This window comes from Gopherus evgoodei, chromosome 5 (genome assembly GCF_007399415.2).
Source record: "Gopherus evgoodei ecotype Sinaloan lineage chromosome 5, rGopEvg1_v1.p, whole genome shotgun sequence".
NCBI classification, from domain to species: Eukaryota; Metazoa; Chordata; order Testudines; family Testudinidae; genus Gopherus; species Gopherus evgoodei.
The window spans coordinates 7721832-7742781 of NC_044326.1; the positions used below are offsets into that span (position 1 = coordinate 7721832).

At 49.8% G+C, this 20950-nt stretch overlaps 1 protein-coding gene across 4 annotated transcripts in view; it reads left to right on the forward strand.

Annotated features, from left to right (window-relative positions):
• The first annotated feature begins 9616 nt into the window (after positions 1–9616).
• The window catches only part of LZTS3 (leucine zipper tumor suppressor family member 3), a 112401-nt gene continuing 101067 nt past the window's right edge, over positions 9617–20950 (forward strand). For all 4 annotated transcript variants that reach the window (XM_030564645.1, XM_030564650.1, XM_030564649.1 and 1 more), the window contains exon 1: positions 9617–9822. The gene's annotated coding sequence lies outside the window, so the exon portion shown is untranslated. The remainder of the gene's footprint in view (positions 9823–20950) is intronic.

The following is a 20950-nucleotide window of genomic DNA, read 5'->3' on the forward strand; positions in this document are numbered from 1 at the left end:
CCCCACTGTGTTGGGCACTGTATGAATGAGCCCAGGGCCGTCCCTGCCCTGATGATCTTACAGTCCAAGGAAAACTGTAGAAAACAGGTGGATAAAGCAAACATGCTCAATGACAGCATCCCCAGATGGTGTGTGAGTAGCACTCAACACCCCCTGGACTATTCCCAGGGCATCAGGCTCCGTAGTGTATCATTGTCCCCTAGTTTCAATACGGGGACATACTAAATGTATTTGGCTGGCTGCCGTGACTTCCTGGTGACTTTCCTTAGAGTGCTTTTTTTTGGAGGCCGTAACTAGTGGGTGCTTAGAATGTAAGAACATTTGAGCTGCCAATGGGTCAGACCCAGAGTCCATCTGTCTCAGTATCCTGGCTTCTGACAGTGGCCAATACCAGAGCTTCAGGAGAGTGTACAAAACCAGGCAATTATCTAGTAACCCACTCCATCTTCCATTCCTGGCTTCTGGCAGTTGGAGGTCTGAGGTCGTCCAGAGCATGGGGTTGCATCCCTGACCACCTTGGCTAATAGCCATTGAGGGACCTATCCTCCATGAGCTTACCTAATTCTTTTTTGATCACAGTTGCAGTTTTGGCCATCCCAACATTCCATGACAATGAGTTGCACGGGTTAATTGCACGTTGGGTGAAGAAGTACTTCCTTTTGTTTGTATTAAACCTGCTGCCTGTGAATTTCATCAGGTGACCACTGGCTTCTGTATTGTGTGAAAGGGTAAATAACATTCGCTCTTCACTTTTCCACACAATTCATGATTTTGTAGACCTCTGTCATATCCTTCCTTAGTCATCTCTTTTCTAAGGTGAATGGCCCTAATCTTTGTAGTCTCTCCTCCTATGGAAGCTGTTCTAAACCCTTGATCATCTCCGTTGCCCTTATTCTGAATCTTTTCTAGTTCCACTGTAACCTCTTTGAGACGGGGCACCCAGAATTGGAATCCATATTCAAGGTGTCGGTGCCCCATGGATTTGTATAGTTGCCTTATGATATTTTCCATCTTATTTTCTATCCCTTTCCTAATAGTTCCTAACATTCGGTTAGTTGTTTTGACCGCGGTGTGCACTGAGCTGAAGTTTTCTGAGAATTGTCTATGGTGACACCAAGATCGTTGTGGTAACAGCTAATTTAGAACCCATCGTTTATATGTATAGCTGGGACTATATTTTTCAAATGTGCATTACTTTGTACTTATCAGTATTTACGTTTGTTTGCCATTGTGTTGCCCCATCATCCAGTTTTGTGAGATCCCTTTGTAACTCTTCGCAGTCGACTTTGGACTTAACTATCTCAAAAATTTCGTATCATCTACAGACTTTGCCACTTCACTGTTTACTCCTTTTTCCAGATCATCAATAATTATGTTGAACAGCACAGGTCCCAGTAAAGATTCTTGGGGATGCTGCTATTTACCTCTTTCCACTGTGAAATCTGACAAGTTCTTCCTAACCTTTGCTTTCTGTCTTTTAACTAGTTATTCACTCATGAAATGGCCTTCCCTTTTGCCCTGCGGCTGTTTAGTTTCCTTAAGAGCTTTTGGTGAGGGACTTTGTCAAAGGCTTTCTGAAAATCCACCATGTTCACTGGGTCACCCTTGTCCACGTTTGTTTGGTGAGGCATGATTTCCCTTTACATAAGCTGTATTGCCTCTTCCCTCAACATATTCTGTTCATCTGCCCATCTGATTATTCTGTTCTTTACTATAGTTTCAACCAATTTGCCTGGTACGGAAGTCAGACTTACCAGCCTGTAATTGCCGGGATCTCCTCTGGAACCTTCCCTGAGTGCTCCTTTAACACTTTGATTGTCCAGTGGCCCCACTGATTGTTTGGCAGGCTTCCCAATTCTAATGTACTTAAAAATATTTCCTGTTACTTTTTGTGGGTTCTGCTAGTTTTTCTTCAAACTCTTTTTTTCGCCTGCCTAATTATACCTGTAAGCAGAATCAGGATGAGCTCTACCCTGACATCTGGTGGTGAATTATGGCGAGTGTGGAAAAGAATTTCAGGGGCTGATCTTGTTTGCATAGGCACACCCACCCTGCCTAGCATAGCCCACGGCAGCCTAAAATGGTCACTTTGACAGCTGTGGGATCCCAAATTTCTCTGTTATTGGGGCAGGAGGAATAAAGTGTTGTTATCCTGATTATGTGAATGAGGGACTATGAACTGGTTTTATGACAGAGGGTCTCACCATCAACTATGTAGCACTCGCTAGACAAGGGACATGGGTTCCAAACCCTAGTGAATTGAGAGAGTTTGGGGGTTGGTATGTGTACCTGATGGTATGAGCCCCTTTTGAGGGCCTCAAACACCAATGGTACCTCATATTCTCTCCACTGTTGAACAGCAGAGCTAATTTTGATTTTATTAAAAATCTAGCTAGAAGCTGCTGAGCTGAATTCACTTTGAGCCAATGGTGCACCAGCACTGGGGCTCCCCTACTACAAGCTGAAATCACTAAGAGCTAAACTCACTAAATGAGCTAAACTTACTGAGCTGAGTGCTGTGTTAACTAGTGGGGGAGCCTGAAGATATATCTCTAAGCAGCTGGCCGAGTGGAGCAGTTTGCAGGACGGCTGGACTGGCCCACAGAACAGCGAGCGAGCGGAGCAGTTTGCAGGGATGGCTGGAGCGGCTCACAGGTCGGCTGGTGTAGTGGAGCTGTTCGTGGTGAAGGCGGCAGCAGAACTCCACGGAGAGGCAGGGCAGTCGGTCTCGGACCACGTAAGGTGCCCATTAACTCCCTGTGTGCCCCCCCATTTCCACCCAGGCTGGGGGGGTAAAACTCTGCAGATAAACTTTTGAACTTTGGGGCGGCACTGACCAGGGACCGAGACTTTTGGGTTGTTGGACTTTGAGGTGATTGGACTTAAGACCCTAAGGGGAAAAGGACACTGCCAAAACTTACTCAGTGGATCTTTTGCTCGTGGTTTATGTTATGAATCCTGTTTGTGGTGTTTCCCCAATATGATGCCACATTGTTTCCCTCCTTTATTAAAAGGATTTTGCTACACTCAGACTCTGTGCTTGCGAGAGGGGAAGTATTGCCTCCTAGAAGCACCCAAGGGGGGGGTGGTATGTAATTGTCCCAGGTCACTGGGTGGGGGCTCAAGTCGGTTTTGCATTGCGTTATTGAAACGGAATCCCTGGATACTGAACCTGGCCCTTGTTGCTGCCAACTCAGAGGGGCAGAAGGGTTACAGACTTTTACACTTGACTTGCCAGAGTTATTGCTCCTTTCTGTTTTCCTCAGTAGCATTTAACTGCCAATTTTTAACAACTTTTGCTATCCTCTTTACTAGGATAGAGTTCCCCCTTGAATTCATTCATCCCTAAGGGATGTCTCCGTCTGAACCTTGTGCTCCTCTGTACCTGTTGACTTTCCCTCAACACTTAGTTTAAAAACTACTCTACGTCCTTTTTAATTTTACATGCCAGCAATCTGGTTCTGTTTTAGTTTAGCTGGAGGCCATTTCTCCTCTATAGGCTGCTCCTTTCCCCAAAAGTTCCCCAGTTCTGAATAAACCAAAACCCCTCCTCCCTACCCTATCATCTCATCCACGCATTGAGACCTGCAGTTCTGCCTGTCTAACAGGGCCTGCGTGTGAAACTGGAAGCATTTCAGAGACTAGGTAATCTCTTACCTAGCAGCCTAAATTTGGCCACCAGGATCTCTATCCCTATGTCACTGGCACCCACATGAACCACAGCCACCAGCTCCTCCCCAGCCCTATGTATACGGCTATCGAGATGTCTTGTATCTTTGAACCCAGCAGGCAACTTACCATGTGGTTCTCCTGGTCATCACAAACCCAACTACTTATAATTCTAATAATTGAATCCCCCACTACTATTGTCTGTTTCTTCCAAGTAACTGGGGTCCCCACCCCCAAAAGAATATCCTCAGGGTGCGAGGATACCATGACATCATCTGGAAGGAGAGTCCCAACTATGGAATCATTTCCCTCTGCTCCAGCTTGATGCTCTCTTGCCCTGAGACCTTCGTGCTCTTTAACAGCACAGGAGCTGTCAGGCAGGAGATGGGACTTGGAGCTCAAGAAGGAAGGACTCGCTGTATTGCAGGCAGAAGAAAGCCAGCACCCTGGACAGAGCAGTGCTGCTAGCAGGGACCTGGGGAACTAGGGAAGAGCTCCTGGCTGGTGGTTTGGAGTTGCAGACTGAGGCCCTGCGGCAAGGGTGAGGAAGGTGCTCGGGCCTTGGAGAAGTGGTCCAGGGAAATAGACTGAGAGGTTGGAGGGCACGTAGCATGTGGCTGTCATCTACAGGGTCCCTAGGCTGTGACCCAAGGTAATGGGCAGGCCTGGGTCCCCCCATCCCCATGTGCCACTGAGGAAGTGGCTGGACTGTTTGGACTGTGGTACTGTCCCCTGGAAGCAGGGAGCACAGAGTGCGGCTCAGCTGGAGGGCTGTGTCCTGAAGAGGATGCAGCAGTCCTTGGAATGACACAGGTCCAAGAGCAGAGGTGAGAGCGGGTTAGACACCACTGAGAGTCGGTGTACCGACCTGTGGAGCTGATCCGCAAGGTGACCAGCAGCAAGCCCGAGTAGGGTGAGTCCCACCCTGTTACACTGCTCAAGAAGCAAAAACACCCAGTGCATTGTATTGTTTGTTCCCCACTAGATAAAACCATTATGAAAATGAAGGCAGAAGCTAGGCTTTAAGGCTTATGGGTTTGAGGCCTGTGCTTCTGATTCTGTGAGGTGCTGAATGGGCCTCAATATGATCATCTTAGAGCATCACTTCCATGGAAAATCTGCAGTGCATTGTGGGAGTCCTAGCCTGCTGTGCTGGCTGGAGAGACCTTTGCCCACAGGTAATGAGCTATGCAATAACAGCACCCCCACAAAAACCCTCTTGCAATGCGCTGTACACAACTTCCATGAGTAAACAGTGTTTTACAAAATCTCTGTTTGCACTACCTCTGCCTGCCTTTTAATAATGCCCTTGTCAAATGGAGAACACACAGTGTAATTTATGGAGTGTTTTTAACTCCCTCACATGGAGTGCCGTAAGTACGGACAGTACCGCAGGGGGTAAATTGCATACATAGGCAGCGTTCCTTGCCTGAAATGCTCGGCCTGACACAATGCCTTATGAAACCTGAGACCCACTTCGGGAGTGCTGTGCACATAGCTAGACTCGAGGGGGAGGGGGAGAACTGGAGGTGGGGTAATCACTCTATTCCCTTCTAGGCTACAAAGCAGGAAACACTCACTTGACTCACTATCTTTTGGGTGCATCCATGCCACTGAGTGCAGAGATACGACTAACCTGAGCATCTGGCTATTCTCTAAATAGGGGTAGGAGAAATCTAAGTAACTCACAGGTTTTAAGGCCAGAAGGGCAAATCGTGATCATCTGGTCTGGGCTCCTGCACATCACAGGCCACAGAACCTCACCCACCCACTCCTGTCGTCAGAGGTGGATGATAGTTTTATGGAGCACTGGGCCAGAGCAAGTAGGGGGCCTCTCCTCACCTCTTCTGCCTGCATTCCTGCCAGGGCACCTATTTTTCCAGGGGCTCCCAATTGGCCAGGGCCCCTGGGCACAGGCCCCGTTGGCCCAGTGGTTAATCCACTACTGCCTGTAGTAGGCTCATAACCTCTGGTGAGTTACTGAAGTCCTCAAATCATGATTTAAAGACCTCAAGTTACAGAGAATCCACCATTCACTCTAGTTCAAACCAGCAAGTGAGCTGTGCCCCATATTGCAGGAGAAGGCAAAACAAAAAACAAAAAAACCAGCCTCTCTGCTAATCTGACCTGGGAGAAAATTCCTTCACAGTGTGGACAAGACCCACCAGCCAGACACCTGGGAAAGACTTCTCGGTAGTAGCTCAGAGCCCTCCCCAGCTAGTGACCCATCTTCGGCCATTGGTGATACTTGACATACAATTGCTCAAGTATCTGGGCAGGACCTCCCAATCTCACCTTTTCCCTCTCTTCCTCTTTATAGGATCATAGACATGTAGGACTGGCAAGGACCTCAAGAGGTCATCTAGTCCAGTCCCTTGCACTGGGCAGGGCTACCTAATATCTTCTAGACCAACTTTACTCTGGTTAAAATATCCTGGGGGAGCCTTAACACTCTCACTGTGGCATTAACATCTTGTGATGTGGATAGGAGACACACTTGTGGGGGAACCAATGGCAGTGTGGCCCTCCAACTTATTTGGCTATGATGTGGGGCAGGGGGGCAGGAAGGAAGGGAGCACAAAGAGACTTGGGCTGTGTGTGCTAGGTCAGAGACAGGGTGAGATTAGCGTTACCTGTGTTTCCGTGCCCTGTAGACCCAACTCCTGCTGCTTGCATGAATCTGCCATTCCCTACCTTAAGCAAGGGGTTAATATGGAAAAAGCAACCTGTTAGGTTCTGGAGATAAGCCTCCCTTTCCACTATCTTTCCACAGAACAGGTTGATTTAGCCCTTGGGATCCCATGGCCTTACTTATAAAAGCCTGGCCAAATTCTTGTAGAGAGAAAAGAAAACAGTTACTCTGTTGACTTAATTGGTTGTATGTTCTTCGCTTCCAGTCCTAAACTGTCATGCAGTCTTGCTGTGTTCATTGATGCTAAGGCCAGAACAGCCCTTTAGATCAGCTCCTGAACATTACGGCCCATAGAATTTCCGGTGTGTGCCCTCGGGGAGGCTCCTGTGACTTCTCCCACAGAGGTGCCTGTCAGTTGGTGGTGAGGTGAAAGTAGGCCAGAAAATTGGGTTTGGGAGTCAGGAGATCTAGGTTCCATTCCTGCTCCTACTGTGTGACCTTTGCCGATAACTGTCTAGTTGCCCAATCTGTAAAATGAAGATGATAACTTTGTAGAGCCCTTCAAAATCAAAGGAGGAAAGGTACCACACAAGACCTGAGTCGTATTATGATGTATACTGTACAATCTAACAAATGTATTTGGGCATAAACTTTTGTGGGATCAAACCCACTTCATCAGACGCATCTGTTGAAGTGGGTTTTAGTCCACAATAGCTTATGCCCAAATAAATTTGTTCGTCTCTAAGGTGCCACAAGGACCCCTCGTTGTTTTTGCTGATACAGACCAACACGGCTACCGCTCTGAAACTGTACAATCTGTAATTCTGTGAAGGAGTTTAAAGCCTCTGGAAGGAGCTCTATAAATCTACTTAGTATTATTATTAATAAATTAGAGGTTTTATCTGCGGAGGAGGTTGTGCTCACTGAAAGAGGCGGCGGCGACAGCAGCAGCATGTGGAGAAAACTAATGAATTGTTACATTGAAAACCAACTATTTGTGAACCTACCAGGATATAGCAATCAGCATGTGCACAAATGTTTGTTGCATGGTGGACAATGGCGCTTCACTGAATTCATGTGCTCTTACCCATGCTAGAGGGCGAGCATGATGCAACACCTATTGGTAAGGTTACCCAGGAGTTTCCATTGTAAAGCCCTTTTAATTAGCTGGTCATAACTCTTTTCAAACAGGTTATGCCAGGGGCTCTCAAACTTCATTGCACTGCGACCCCCTTTGGACAACAAAAATTACTACACAGCCCTAGGATGGGGGACTGAAACCTAAGCCTGCCCAAGCCCCACTGCCCCAGGCGGGGGGCACATAGCCAAAACCCAAGGGCTTCAGCCTGAGGCCTATAATCTGAGCCCCATCAGCCAGGGCTGAAGCCCTTGGGCTCAGGCTTTGGCCCCGGGTTGCAGCACATCTAACTCCAGCCTTGGTGACCCCATTAAAATGGGGTTGTGACCCACTTTAGGGCCCTGACCCACAGTCTGAGAACCGCGGGATTAGGCCCAGATTTTCTAGTTGGGTCCCTTTGACTGGATGACTTTTCCCCCCTGATTTAAATACAGTTCAGCCATTTTTCAGCAGGGAGGTTATGGGAGAACTGTCAGGGAGTTGGTTCTTCATCCATGTGGCTTGCAGGGGCTTGTGGGAAAATCCATTTTGACTTAGCTGAGTTGAGGCATCCACTGTGGTCCCAACGGCCAGCTTGGAATCTGTCAGCAGCAATGAGTGGTTGGCTAAAGACATTTCGAATAGTTTCCTTGTTGCTGATCCGACCATTCAACCTCCAGGATTTGACCTTCCATGTCAGCTTTGGACTTTGCTGAACAGGTTCTAAACTAGCTCAGGAATACGCTCCACTATCCTCTACACATGAGGTTGGCGTGATGACCCACTTTGTCAATGCTGCCTCCATCAGTCAATGGTGCATGTTGACAACAGTGTGAACTAACTAAATTTCATGGTGGCCTGAGGGTCCTTCATTCTGTTGATGCAGCTGCTGTTGGGTGACCTAGGAAGCACTGCAAATGCTAGAGGTTTTATAGTTTAAAAGACAAGACTGTGCAGAGGAGCGAAATTCAACTCCATGCAGAGGGCTACCATGTACTTCTGCACCATGTACATCCCTATGCGCAACTCTGGAACCCCGGCCATGTGGCATAAGCATCAGCATATATCACCTGGGTGAGGTTCTATATGCAGTGGTGTCCAAACCCCACTCTGCTTATACACACGTATGAGTGGTGCACTAGAAACCTAAGATTAACCCAAGCCACCCGTTAATATTAGGGATAGAATTCCAGTTCTCTGCTCTAATCAATAGCCAAGCCTGCCTCTAATGTGGTAGCATCCCTATAAAGCTGATTTAAAAAAAAATAGCTTAGTGTGGGCCTTATCCTCTCTGATCAACTTTCAGTGCATGTCAGATGTGATTTCCCATAAGAGCCCCAACACTTTAGGATCTGGGTGAACTTAATCCATGCCTATCAGGCATGAAACAGCTATTATCCCCATTTTACAGCTGCAGAACTGAGGCAGAGAGAGAGAGACTAAGGTTGAATCAATTGGAGCTGGGCACTGAGGTGCTTTTGAAGATCTCGCTGGGTGCCTATCCGCATCTGTAGGCTCCTAAGCAAAACTTGGGTGCTAAGGGTATGTCTACACAGCATTGTAAACCTGGACTCAGCTTTGAGCCCAATCCGCCCCCAATCATCCACCTACAAATCTCTCTGATTTGGGTCAGCAGGCACACAGGGCTTAGCTAGGAGGGTGGCTCAGCGCCCCAGGCCACCTGAGACTCTAGGCCAAGCCCTGTCATTTTGCAGGGTGGGCAGGGCTCAAGCCACAGCCTGGGGTCAGGAGGTCTGCGTAGCGCAGCATAGCGGTGTGAGACCCAGATCCAACAACTGGAAACCCAGGTTTAACATGGAGCGAGGAAACAAAGTCCACCAGCCGGGATCCCACAGAGCAGGGTTCCCAGGGCAGCCTCGATCTGCCCTGAGCAGTGACTTGCCCCGGGGCATCTGGGGCAGTGGTAGGATTCGAATCCAGCTCACCTGCACATGGGCCCCCCTAGGAGGGGCTCGGTGAGCTTAAGGTCAGAGGCGGCAGCTGCGTGGCTCCGTGCAAACGCCTCGCGTGGCTGGGCGCCGCGGGGTGGGGGGGGAATCAGCTGCTAATCTGGGGAGCGGGAAGAGTTAAAAGCACGTCCCACCCTCCCCGGCTCTGTTAGGCTGCCGGCTGGCGGGGGGTGGGCCGGGGGCCGGCTGCTCTTTGCCGCAGGAAGGGGGGAACGTGGCTGCGAGCGGAGCCGAGACCCCCTCAGACTGCGAGGAGCCGGCGGGATCGGCCAGGCGGCTGCAGCCCTGCACGGAGCCAGAGCCGCTGATTTATTATTTTCTGGGAGGCGTTTGATTCCGGTGCCAGCGCTGTATGTCTGTCCGCGGCTCCGCCAGGGAGGGAATAACCCATCCGGAGGCTGGATCCAGGCAGCAGCACAACCTTCCTGCCAAGAGTAAGGCGGGGGGGCTCCTACCTTTCCCCACGCGCGGGCATTTCGGGGGGTGCCCGGGGGGAAGGGTGTGTGCTGGCTGTGGCAATGCACTTCAATATAGTCGCTGGTGCATCCTGGAGAATTGCATGGGAAAGAGGGGTGCAAATCTGGCGCATCTTGGAAAACCTGTGTGTGGGGGGGTAAGGGTGGGTGGATTTGTGGGCCAGCACCCTGGTTGTAGCCATCAAATCAAACACTTTGGGGAGGGGGGAGGGTTTGGGGGCGGGGAGCTGCCGTTTCTGCTGTGGAGAAATGTTTGTTTGTGCCTAAGGTAACACATCATGCATGGTTTTTTTTTCTCTGCTGTGTCCATTTGGAAACAACCACCACCCAAAATATAAACGGGGTGGGGGGAGGGAGGGGGGAAACTGCTTGTCTGTGGTGGTTGGTGTCAGTCTTTGCGATGATGTCAGGAGTGGGGTTCAGTCCAGCAAGTGAGATGCTGGCGTGTGGGTGATTAACATGCGCTAGTTGTGAATTATGTCATCTGCCTCTTGTGCAGTGTGTTAGACCTTAGCAGCAGCAGGGGGTACTGGGGGAGGGGGGCGGGAAGAGCTCAGGCCTTTCGCAATAAGGAAAGGGGGTATTTTGATCCAGCAGAGCAGGGATGATTTAACAAGGCTCTAGAATATAGATCTGGGGAGGACCCCAAACCCCTCTGATATCTGCCTTACTATTCCAGTTCCTAGTCCGGGTGTTGGATCTGCTAGCTTTTTAATCCCTTGCCTACTGGGAACCCCAATAGACCGTGTGTGCACCTGCACCCTTGTAGTCCTGTATGTAACCAGCTACCTCCTCAGCTGGGGTGTCAATCCATGGAGTTGTGGATCTGGCCCTGTACAGGGGCATTGGAACAATTTGTAGAGCGGAGATGCTGAAAGCCATTGAACAAAACTGTCAGCCCTGTATCTGTTGGGAGCTGTGCATTCGATTGCTACTATTGCTTCAAGCCAGGGGGTGCTGCTGCGGCTGCACCCCTAGTTCCAGTTCCCCTGCCCTATAGGCCCTACTTGTGAAGGAAAAGCAAAAATAAGTTGCTGCCCTAAATGAATGTTTGCCTTCCCCTGGGTATGGGCAGGTGCCTGGGGTTGGCAGGAGTTCCCAGCTTGGTTTCAGAGCGGATCTCCCCGGGAGGGAGCAAGGCAGCAGCCTGACTGCAGTGCAGCAGGCAGGAAGAGAAGCTAGCGCTGCTGTGGCTCACTCCTGCTCGCTTTCACACCACCCCTGGCTCCCTGCATGATGTCCGCACTGGCTGGGGCAGCCGGGGCAGCTGCAGATGAGCAGAGGGGAGCCCCCTGCTCTGGTGTTCCCTTTTCTGGGAACGCATGCACATGTGTTTTGCAGGGAGGGGGGGTGGGGGACTTCATGCCAGACTGCAGGGCCTCGAGACCCGCGATCTCTGTGGCTGTGAGAGAGGGAGAGGCGGTGGGGATCACCCCTGTCAATATGCAGGCTTGCTGCAGCCAGCTCCTCTCTCCACATCTAGCACCGCTGCCTTGTGTGGGCACCAACAGTAGGGTTTGGTACCACCTCGCTGCCACTCATGGCCAGCAGCAGTGCCTTGGTGGGGGAGGGGGGACCTGACTGATTTTTAAACCATCCCAATGGCTCACGCTCCCCTGCCAGGGAGCAGAAGGGAGCTAGGCTCTTTGGTAAACTACCCATCTAGCCTGAATAAGGGCAGGTGCAGATCAAGGAAAGGCCTCATGCGGTCATAGATCATAGTCTGTCTGGCCAGCTGGCTTGTAAACTGCTTCAGGCAGGGGCTGAGCCTTGCCCGCTGTGACTGCCTGGTAAATGATCAATAGCCCATGACTGGGCTGCGCACTGTTGATAGGTGCAAATCATGAGCTGTTATGTTTCAAGAACCCTTGACACTTAACGAGTATCCCGCCTTGAGGATCCCTCATTTAGGGCTGTTGACGATCCCCAAAGAAAGAGGGCTGTGAGAATAGTGTACGAGTGCCATTTTTTTTTGGTATATGTTAGGTGTGTCTTCCGTCATCGTGGGCCACTTACAGGCTGGGGGGGAGGGGGGTTACCCTCTATTATAAGTAGAGAAATGAGAACAGGCGGGTTGTGTTGCAGATTCGGATCTCCGCAAAGGGGGCTACTCTGTGTTTACACAGAATCGGATCGCCTCTTTAATTGGGAGTGGGGGCAGGGGGAATTATGCTAGCAATGTATTTTATTTAACTTTGGTAGTAAGTGAGCTAAATTTGAGCATGGGTCTGGGCATCAGAGCTCCTGGGCTCTATTCCTTGCTCTGCCATTGCCTCATGGTGTGACCTTCAGTAACTCACTTAGCCTTTCTCTGCCTCAGTTTCACCATCCATAAAATACTTACCAACCTCTCCTGGGTGTAATGTTACTATTTATTTATTTGTATAACAGAAATCTCTAGAGGCCTCACTCAGGGATCAGGGACCCATTGCACTAGGCATTGTAATTAATACTTGCTTTTGAGATCTTCAGACGGAAGATGATATAAAATATTTATTGCTAAAAGAACGATCAACTCCCCACCATGCAGTGGAATGGTGTCGCTATTTCAGCTAGTCTGTTCTGCGTAGGTTCGCCTTCTCTCATCACTACGGCATCTGAGGATCTTCCAGGAGCGCATTAAGCGATGTGACTAACATCTGTCACATGCGGTTCATTCATTCTTTCTCTTGTCCTCTCCCCAGGGGGAGAACTGTGTGTGCAGCGTAGTGTTGTTGCCTGTTTATCTATGCGCCCAGTGCTAGGGGCTATTTGATTTCACATGCCCTTGTATAGAATGCGACAAGATCATCTGAGTTCAACTTAATTGTGGAATTATTTCCTTGAAACATTTGAAGGCTGTTCTTTGGAAAACAGAGGGTACAGTTATAGGCTATGGTCCTGCAACCCTCTTACATGAGTAATTTTTCAGCAGTGACACCAGTGCTCCTATTTAGGTGAGGAAAGGTTTGCTCGTGTCAAGGAGGCCAAGACCAAGACTGTCAAAAGTGAGGAGTGATTTTTGGATGTCCCCATTTTGGGGGGCCGCCGTCCTCAGAAGCATCAGGAATCCTGGTTTTCAGGAAGTGCTAAATACCCCTCCCCCCCTTTTGAAAATCGAGTTCTCTCATGGTGTCTCGAGTGGGGGTGGCCCAAACATGAGGGACCCCAACCATAATAAGTCACTTAAATCTTGGCCTAGATCTCTCAAAAAATTGTACGTGAATCAAATCCTCCTAGACCCCGGAATCTGGCCCTCTGTTAAGAGACCCACATAGTTCCCACAAAACAAGAGTTGTGGGGAACAAATGTAGGACAAAAAGGAATGGGAAGGAAAAGCAGGTGATGACCCATATCCCATGAATCAAAAGCTCACTCCAACTCCTTGACCAAGAGGCCTAAGGTCTGATCCAATCCCAGTGAAGCCAGTGGAAAGACTCCCATTGACTTTACTGAGCTTTGAGTATCAGAGGGGTAGCCATGTTAGTCTGGATCTGTAAAAGCAGCATGTCACATGCATCTGAGGAAGTGGATATTCACCCACAAAAGCTCATGCTCCAAAACGTCTGTTAGTCTATAAGGTGCCACAGGATTCTTTGTGCTTTGAGCTGCATTTGACGGCAGGTGACTTCTCCATGAGCTTAATTAAACATCAAGCCTCAGAAAGCAATCCCGGATGGTTCGTAGGCCTTCTGAGTACAGAGGAGGGTAGAACACCCTGACAACTTGTTGGACCGAATTCTGCCATCTGGATCTGACGCCAGAAAGAACACCATTCAACTCCCAATTCCCAGCTTGAGTTTTCAATGTCTGCAATTCCATCATGCTCCCTCCCCCCCGAAGCTTCTACTGACAATCCAAGCACACTTACTGTGGAAGGTGTTGCAAAATGAGAAAAGATTTCAGTACTGCTGAATGGTCACTGAGAGGCGATAGCAGGACTCCCAACGAATTACGGAGGAGAGTGGCTGGTGTCCGTTAGCGTGTCTGTCTCAGTGGAATGGGACAGAGAAATCCACAACCTCTTTCATAGCACGGAGCCCATCTTACTAGAGAGAATGCTTAGTAGACCAACTCCCCCTCTCTTGTGATCAAATGCCATCCCTGACACAATCCCAATAATTCCTCACATGGAAGCAGGTTTAATAATCGTGAGTCCTTATCCCTACAATCATGAGATCGTCTTCAATCAGAAGGGTTGGCCTTGTCTTTGCCCCTTTCCCCACTTTCTTCCCCCGCAGCCTTTAGGGTGTGCTTGCTTCATGTTTTCAAGCTTTTTTCTGCAGTTACTAGCCCTTGTGGCTATCTCCTTCTTAAATGAAAGTTGACGTGGAATCCTGCTAGTGCATGGAAACAGCTGGGGCTTCACGAAAAACACTAAAAATCATGAGGCTCATGATCAAATTGCAAGAGTTGGCAACACTGTGTAGGAAAAGGAGATAATTTTAGTTGTCTTTTAATGTGATGAAGCAGGATATAAAAAGGACATTAATGCCATGCGGCCAGCCAGCATTTCCTGGTCTGTGGACCACAGCTTGAGATCCTCTGGAATAGCAGATGCGGGGGGAAAGGCATGGCTTTGGGACTGCGGGTGAATAAGACTGAATTTTCTTACAAAGGCTGATCACAGCTTTCATGTGCCCCAGGGCTCTCCATTGGATGGAAGGTCAAATTTTATCTGCATTACCCTCCAGTGACTGGTGGCCTACAAGAATCGATTACCCCAATATTACTCCTAGCTACTCTACTTGGGTTGTAGATCCCATAAAGCATGTGTGCAGTAGAGCTTAAAACCAGGATGCATGTATAGATGAAGCCACAGGTCCATTCTACTGTCCTTGGTCACTAACCTGAGCTTCACTGCCAAAGAGCCGACCTCTGTTTCACTTCAACAGGGCAACTCCCCAAGCCTGCTTCTAGCAGATTTGCACTGTGCATTTGAGATTCACTGGGGCAAAGATAAAACTCTTGCTGACGGTACAGCCCAGCACTGTATGAACAGATGAGTAGTTCTGGCTTCTTTTAGATTCTCAGGGCCAAATCCTGATCTTGATTACGCTGGCACAGATCAGAAGTAATTCTGTCACTCATAGAACAGAGCCCTTTTGTCTTACTTTGTACCCAACTGGGAAGAAATGTGATCATATTATTGACACACTCTGCTCTTCCCACAAGCAGTCTCACAAATATTTATCAGCTGGAGAAATTACTTGGCAGCGCCAAAGCCAGCTTATGTAATGCTAGGAGCTTTTAACTAGCTGTGTCATGAATTACCCAGTTCCATTGGTACGTGGCCCAGTGACATGTTTTCCTGTGGAATCAAAACAACAGAACTAATTATCTGAACCAGGAAAAACAAGGATCCACAATTTCTTCTCTTTTGTGTCCGTCACCTAGTGATTGCCAGTGGAAATTGGTTCCGAGCAGCAGGTGATGCAAACAGATCAACCTCTACAAGACCTTGTCTGCTGGGGTATAAACCACTAGGAGTGGTTTTAGTTTTGTAAGTGAGGTGATAGAAGCAATTTCACATTGTAGTAAACTGGCTAGCATGTATGTATATGCTGCTGCTGTACTCTGTTGGATAGACTCAGAAGTGCTGGACTCTGTGTGTCACAGGCCCTGTACTGCTCAGAGATTCTGCTATAGATCAAGTAGTAGGGATTTCTTGTTGCCGAGTTCTCCAGATTGGTGTCACTATTGCCTGGTCCCCCTGCCCCACCCCACTGTTGTTGTTGGAATCCCTTTTCTTTTGCCACATGATAGGGTTGTCAGCTCTTTGGGACAGGATGTCTTTTATTGTACAGTGCCTAGCACTGATTCCTGATTGGGAATCTAATACAAACAATAAATGAATTTGCAGGCAGAGGGAGATCCCTCCACCTCCAGTCGAGGCCTGCCATTCTGCAGTCCACTGGTGTGTTCCACCATGCCCCACCCCATATCTGATAGAGCAGATGGTTAGAGCAGGCAGCTAGTAATTGTGACTCATGCCCCTGGTTCTGCCACTGTCTCTGACCTAAACCACTCTGTATTTCAGCTGCCTACTCTGTACAACAGATAGAACTCGCAGGAATGTTTTATCAAGTATATTATATTAGCAGGCCCCAACTGAGAGCAGGACTCCACTGTGTACAGAAGGGCATACAGTAAGAGAGTACTGCCCTGGAGACCATGCAACCAAAATCAAATAGTATAAAGGAGGTACCGTTAACCCCATTTTATAGATGGGAAAGTGAGGCACAGAGGGACTTGCCCAGGGACATCCAGAAAGTCTGTTGCAGAGCTGGGAATTTAACTCACATCTCCTGAATCCCTGGTCAGTACCTTATCCAAAGACTATCTTTCTCCTCAGAGATGATTAATACATCCACAGGGCTTAACATCAAAGGATTTCAATAAACACTGCAACTCTGATTGGGTGCTACAAAGCAGCTCCATTGCCTGTCAGATAATGCCAGCATGTTTGCGTGCAATGAGGGGACAGGTGATGCATCCGCCAGCAAGTCAGTGCACTTGTAAACACAGTGTGGAGGAGGCAGCTGTGGAGAGCACGCTTGCCTGTGGATGCCCAGATGGTGGATTCTTGGCTGTCTAATATTAATCTCTGGCTGCTGGAGCAGGGTGTTTTGTCTCCCAGAAGGTGGTTCACTGCAGGCTTTGGGTTTTTGCACAAGGCAAGTTGCTTTTATTGCCCTCCAGCTGCTCCCCCGTAGTCCGCTCCGCTCCACTGTTCAGGCATGGTTCCTTGACCCCCTTCCCTTCAAACGCAGGGCATGTGGGGAGCTCCGCAAGGAGATGTGGTTGGTGTCTTCGAGCAGCTGCATTCGCAGAGAGCATATCTGTGCAGGAGGAGGGGAAGTCTGCTCCCCAGGAGCCAGTGGGTCCATCTCTGGGACTTGCACTCTATAGTCACTGCTGCCAGGCGGCCCATCCCACGTGGCTTTAGACCTGGACCTGAATCTGGTCCCTCACCGGTGCGAATCAAGAGTTGATCCATGTAAGCCCAGGATCAGGCCCACTATGGCATTTCTGAGAGAGGTGTGAAATCTTTGCTTATTTTCAGTGTTGGTCACCCCGTTGGACTGGAATGAGCCGTTACATCTCTAGCCACATCTTTGAGTTACTGAACCAAACTCATCCCTGGTGGATTGGGTGCAGTTGCACCAGCTATGGATGAGGCACAAACTCCTCCAGTCAATATCTTTTTTTTCCTGTTAGGAACAGACGAGGGGCCGAAGACAGGTGCTCTTGAACCCGCTACCGCACAGAAACCTCCTCTTCGGTCCTTTCAAGCTTCCCACAGCATCTGTCCTTCCACAGGAGAGTGCAAAGGTCTCTCATGGGAGCACAGTCCAAAGATTTCCGGTGGGGGTGAGATTATGGGAACCACACGCTTTCCCAGCCCTGCCTGCCTTGCTGCATCACGGCCGTGGCAGAGGAATCCCAGGACAGATTGACCCACTGAACTTGACATCTCCAGTGCCCCATCAAGTAGTGTTCAAGCAACACAGCGCTGCTCTTCAGCAGACTGGGCTCCTGCCCTCCTGGTTAATTTTGAAGCTTTGCTAGCAGGAAGGCCCCACTGCAGGCAGTGTCACAGCATGGCTGGCCTTTTAAAGGGAAATACGACATTGTGAACTCACCTCCCTGGTGGGGAAGAAGAAAATAGACTGCTGGGATCAGTGGGAGAGGGGGAGAGAAACTTCACAACAGGCCTGGAGAAGGCAGCAGCCCAGGGCTGCAGAGTGAAGGAGGGTCCTGCAGGAGATCCCAAGCTGCCCGGAGAGCAGCAGAGGGGATCTGCCTGCTGGCCTCTCTGAGCCGGAGAGGGGCCAACCCGGGGAAAGTGCTGGATCCTCTCCTGGGAGGAAGGAAGGACTCCAGGTAGAAAGCCCCAGAGGTGGCTGCTTGACTGATGAAAAGCCCCAGGACTGGTAGAAAATGAGTGTTGTGGTGCTGGACTTTACTTTGGGATTTCGAGGGTTGTTTTGAAGTGTTTGTAGACCAGAGACCTTCTGAGCTCCAAGAAAGCCTTTCTGGGTTAATTCCAGGGACCTGAGAGGGAAATTGAGGCAGGCCCGCCCCTGGCCATAAGGGAATGCTGTGGAGGACAGGCAGCCACTGACTACCGCAAGCAGCATCCAGCAAAGGGTTCCGGTTTCTCTGCTGTCGAGGTGCGCTGGAAGGAGAGCAATTGCCACACGAGGCAGTGCAAGAGAGCAGCACAAAGATCTCCGGACTGAGAACCGGCCAGCCAAGCTCATCTCCTCTCTATTTAGGATTTCCAGTGTTGCTGTGATCTGTTTCGTGACAATAGCTCCTAGCAGCCATAACTGAGAGCAGGAGCTCGGGTTGCTGAGCATTGTATAGCCACGTAGCAAGAGAAGCTCCTTAACTCCGCAGAGCTTACAGTCTAAACAGATGAGACATCCACCGGCTAGGAGAAGGCTGTGCTATTGTCCCCATTGTACAGATGAGGAACTGAGACACACCCAGACTAAGTGAGTTGTCCATGGTCTCACAGGGAGTCAGTGGCAGAGCAGGGAAAGGAACTCCGATCTCCTGAGACCTAATCTGGTGCTTTAACCACAAGCCCCTTTATCTGCAGTATTGGTGCTCTCCTTTGCAGGGTCCTGGGTTTGGCAGATCCAGAAGGCCTTAAGGAAGCTGGCTAGTCACTGTGCTGTGACTGGAGAACCCAGAGGGCAGCCAAGGCGCTGGTGAATAGCTGGAGGCAAGTGTGTATCAGATTGATGAGCCCTTGGAACACGCCTCAACTCCTGCCGCTGTAACCGGAATGCTGCACTTTGCTCTCCTTCTCCTCCGGCCCTGTTTACTGCAGGAGATGCTCACACAGAGACTGGGAATTCTGCATGCTGACGCTGGCATTGTTCACTGGTCTGCAGCCGGGCACGTTCTGCCGTCAGTTCTGCCAGGCCAGCCATGGTGCAGTGTTGAGGCCCCCACGGGATAATGCTGGAGGTGGCGAGCCAGAGCGAGCCGCTCAGGCAGCATCCCGAGTGCAGGGCAGGGAGTAACCCAGGGCAGAGAAGCCAGGCAGACTCGGTCACGCAGGCAGCTCCCAACCCTTCCAGGCAAGGACAAGTGGATTTTCAAAGCAGGACCTGGGTTGCCGAGAGGTGGGGAATCAGGGGGCTGCACATGGGTGGGTGTTAGCAGCCCTGGGGGAGGGAAGAGGTTCCTTGCCTTTCCTTCAGTAGCACAGCAGGGCCAGGAGTGGCTACTGAAGCAGGTTTGCACCCTCCATGGCAGGAGGAGAGAGGAGAATGGCTTTTTGGAGGCTGGGATGGCACGAGAGATTCCCCGTTGTCTGGGGCATCTGGTTACCCTGCTCTCCGGAGAGGCAGGGTAACATGGCAGGCTTGGTGGGGGATGGAGCCAGAAAAGTGCATGCGCTCAGCCAGCCTGCTGTCGGTTTCACTGGCCTGCAGCTGGCAGTTGCAGGGGTGATCTAAAACCCAAGCCGTCACATCTGATTCTGTAAAACCAACCAGGACGCTGGACTGGCCCCAGAAAACGGGGCTGTTCCTGGGCAGACAGATGCCACGGCCATTCAGCACCCCTGCAACTGGGGGGGAGGTCACAGTGACCATAGCAACAGGGGTCCAAGCTAGGACTGCCCTAGTCCATGCCAAGCGTTGACCCAGCCCAGCAAGCCCTTGACAAAAGAGGCACTTGTCACCTCCCCATCACTGCTCTCACTCTGGCACCAATGCACGGGTAGGTTGGGCCCAGATGCGCTGAGCATTCGGATTTCTCCTTGTGAGGAGCGGTACTGTAGGTTTCCAAGTGGCTGTCGCTGGCAGCCAAGGATGTGGGGTGTTCTGCTGGGGAGTGGGGAGACATAGCCAAGGAGTGGTACCAGGGGGACTGCCCACCACTTAAACTAGGAAGTAGTTCTTTAGCTGACCTGCTCATGCTTTGCCAGCCTCCTGTGCTGAAGGTCAGAGCTGACTTGCTGTTAATATAGGGGTTGAGAGGTGACACAGATTCCTAGTATCAGGGGATAGCCATGTTAGTCTGTATCCAAAAAAACAACAAGTAGTCCGGTGGCACCTTAAAGACTAACAGATTTATCTGGGTTAAAAAACAAGATTCCTAGGGGTTCTCAATGGTTTCTAGAGGCAGCCAGGGGTGACCCAGGCACTCTCAAAACTCTGCACTTTCACAAGCAATTGAGACAGGGTTACAGGCAGGAAACCAAACTTTAGGTTAGGCAGAAGTCAAAACATTAGTAGGTGATGCTTGGTGGCAAGAAAAGCATCCTCTTTTAAAGGAAAGCTGCAGGTTTAAAGGTGACCTGAAAGTGGCATGTACAGAACTTTATCCCTGAGAGAAAATATTCCATACAGAAAGTGTAGTGTTAATGCAACATTTGGATTCTGGTTCTCCAGGTTCCTCTGTGACCCCTCATGCTAAAGTATCTGAGGAATTGCATACTCAGAAGTCAGGAGGGCAGAGTTAAGGTTGGATGTGCATCCTTCACTCTGTTCTCTAGTGCCTTTAACCTGTGTTCTCTCTGTATATACAGCTGGTAAACAATAGATTATAAAATGTGATAGAAATTTCATCTCTCCCAGGGAGGGATGCATAGCTCTGTGGTTTGAGGATTAGCCTGCTAAACCCAGCATTGTGAGCTCAATCGTTGAGGGGGCATCATGGTATGAACCCCCACTCTGAACCTTAGTGTCCAAAAGATGGGGTACCAGCATGAATTCCTCTAAGCTTAATTACTAGATTAGATCTGATAGGGCTGCCACCAACCAGGACTTGCAGTGCCTGGTACACTCTGGTCCCCCCAAAACCTTCCCAGGGGTACCCAAGACCTAGACCCCCTGGATCTTAAAACAAGGAGGAACTGACTATCCCCCCTCCCTTCCCCCTCTTAGACTTTCCCTCCCTGGGTCATCTGGAGAGGCTTCACCAACTCACTGATGAAACAAGATCCAAATTCCTTGAATCTTAACACTAGGGAAAATAAACCCTTCCCCCACTGTGTCCTCTCCCAGGCTTTCCCTCCCTGGGCTATCCTGGAGAGATAGACAGACAGATTCAAGCTCTGTGAATCTAAAACAAAGGGAAA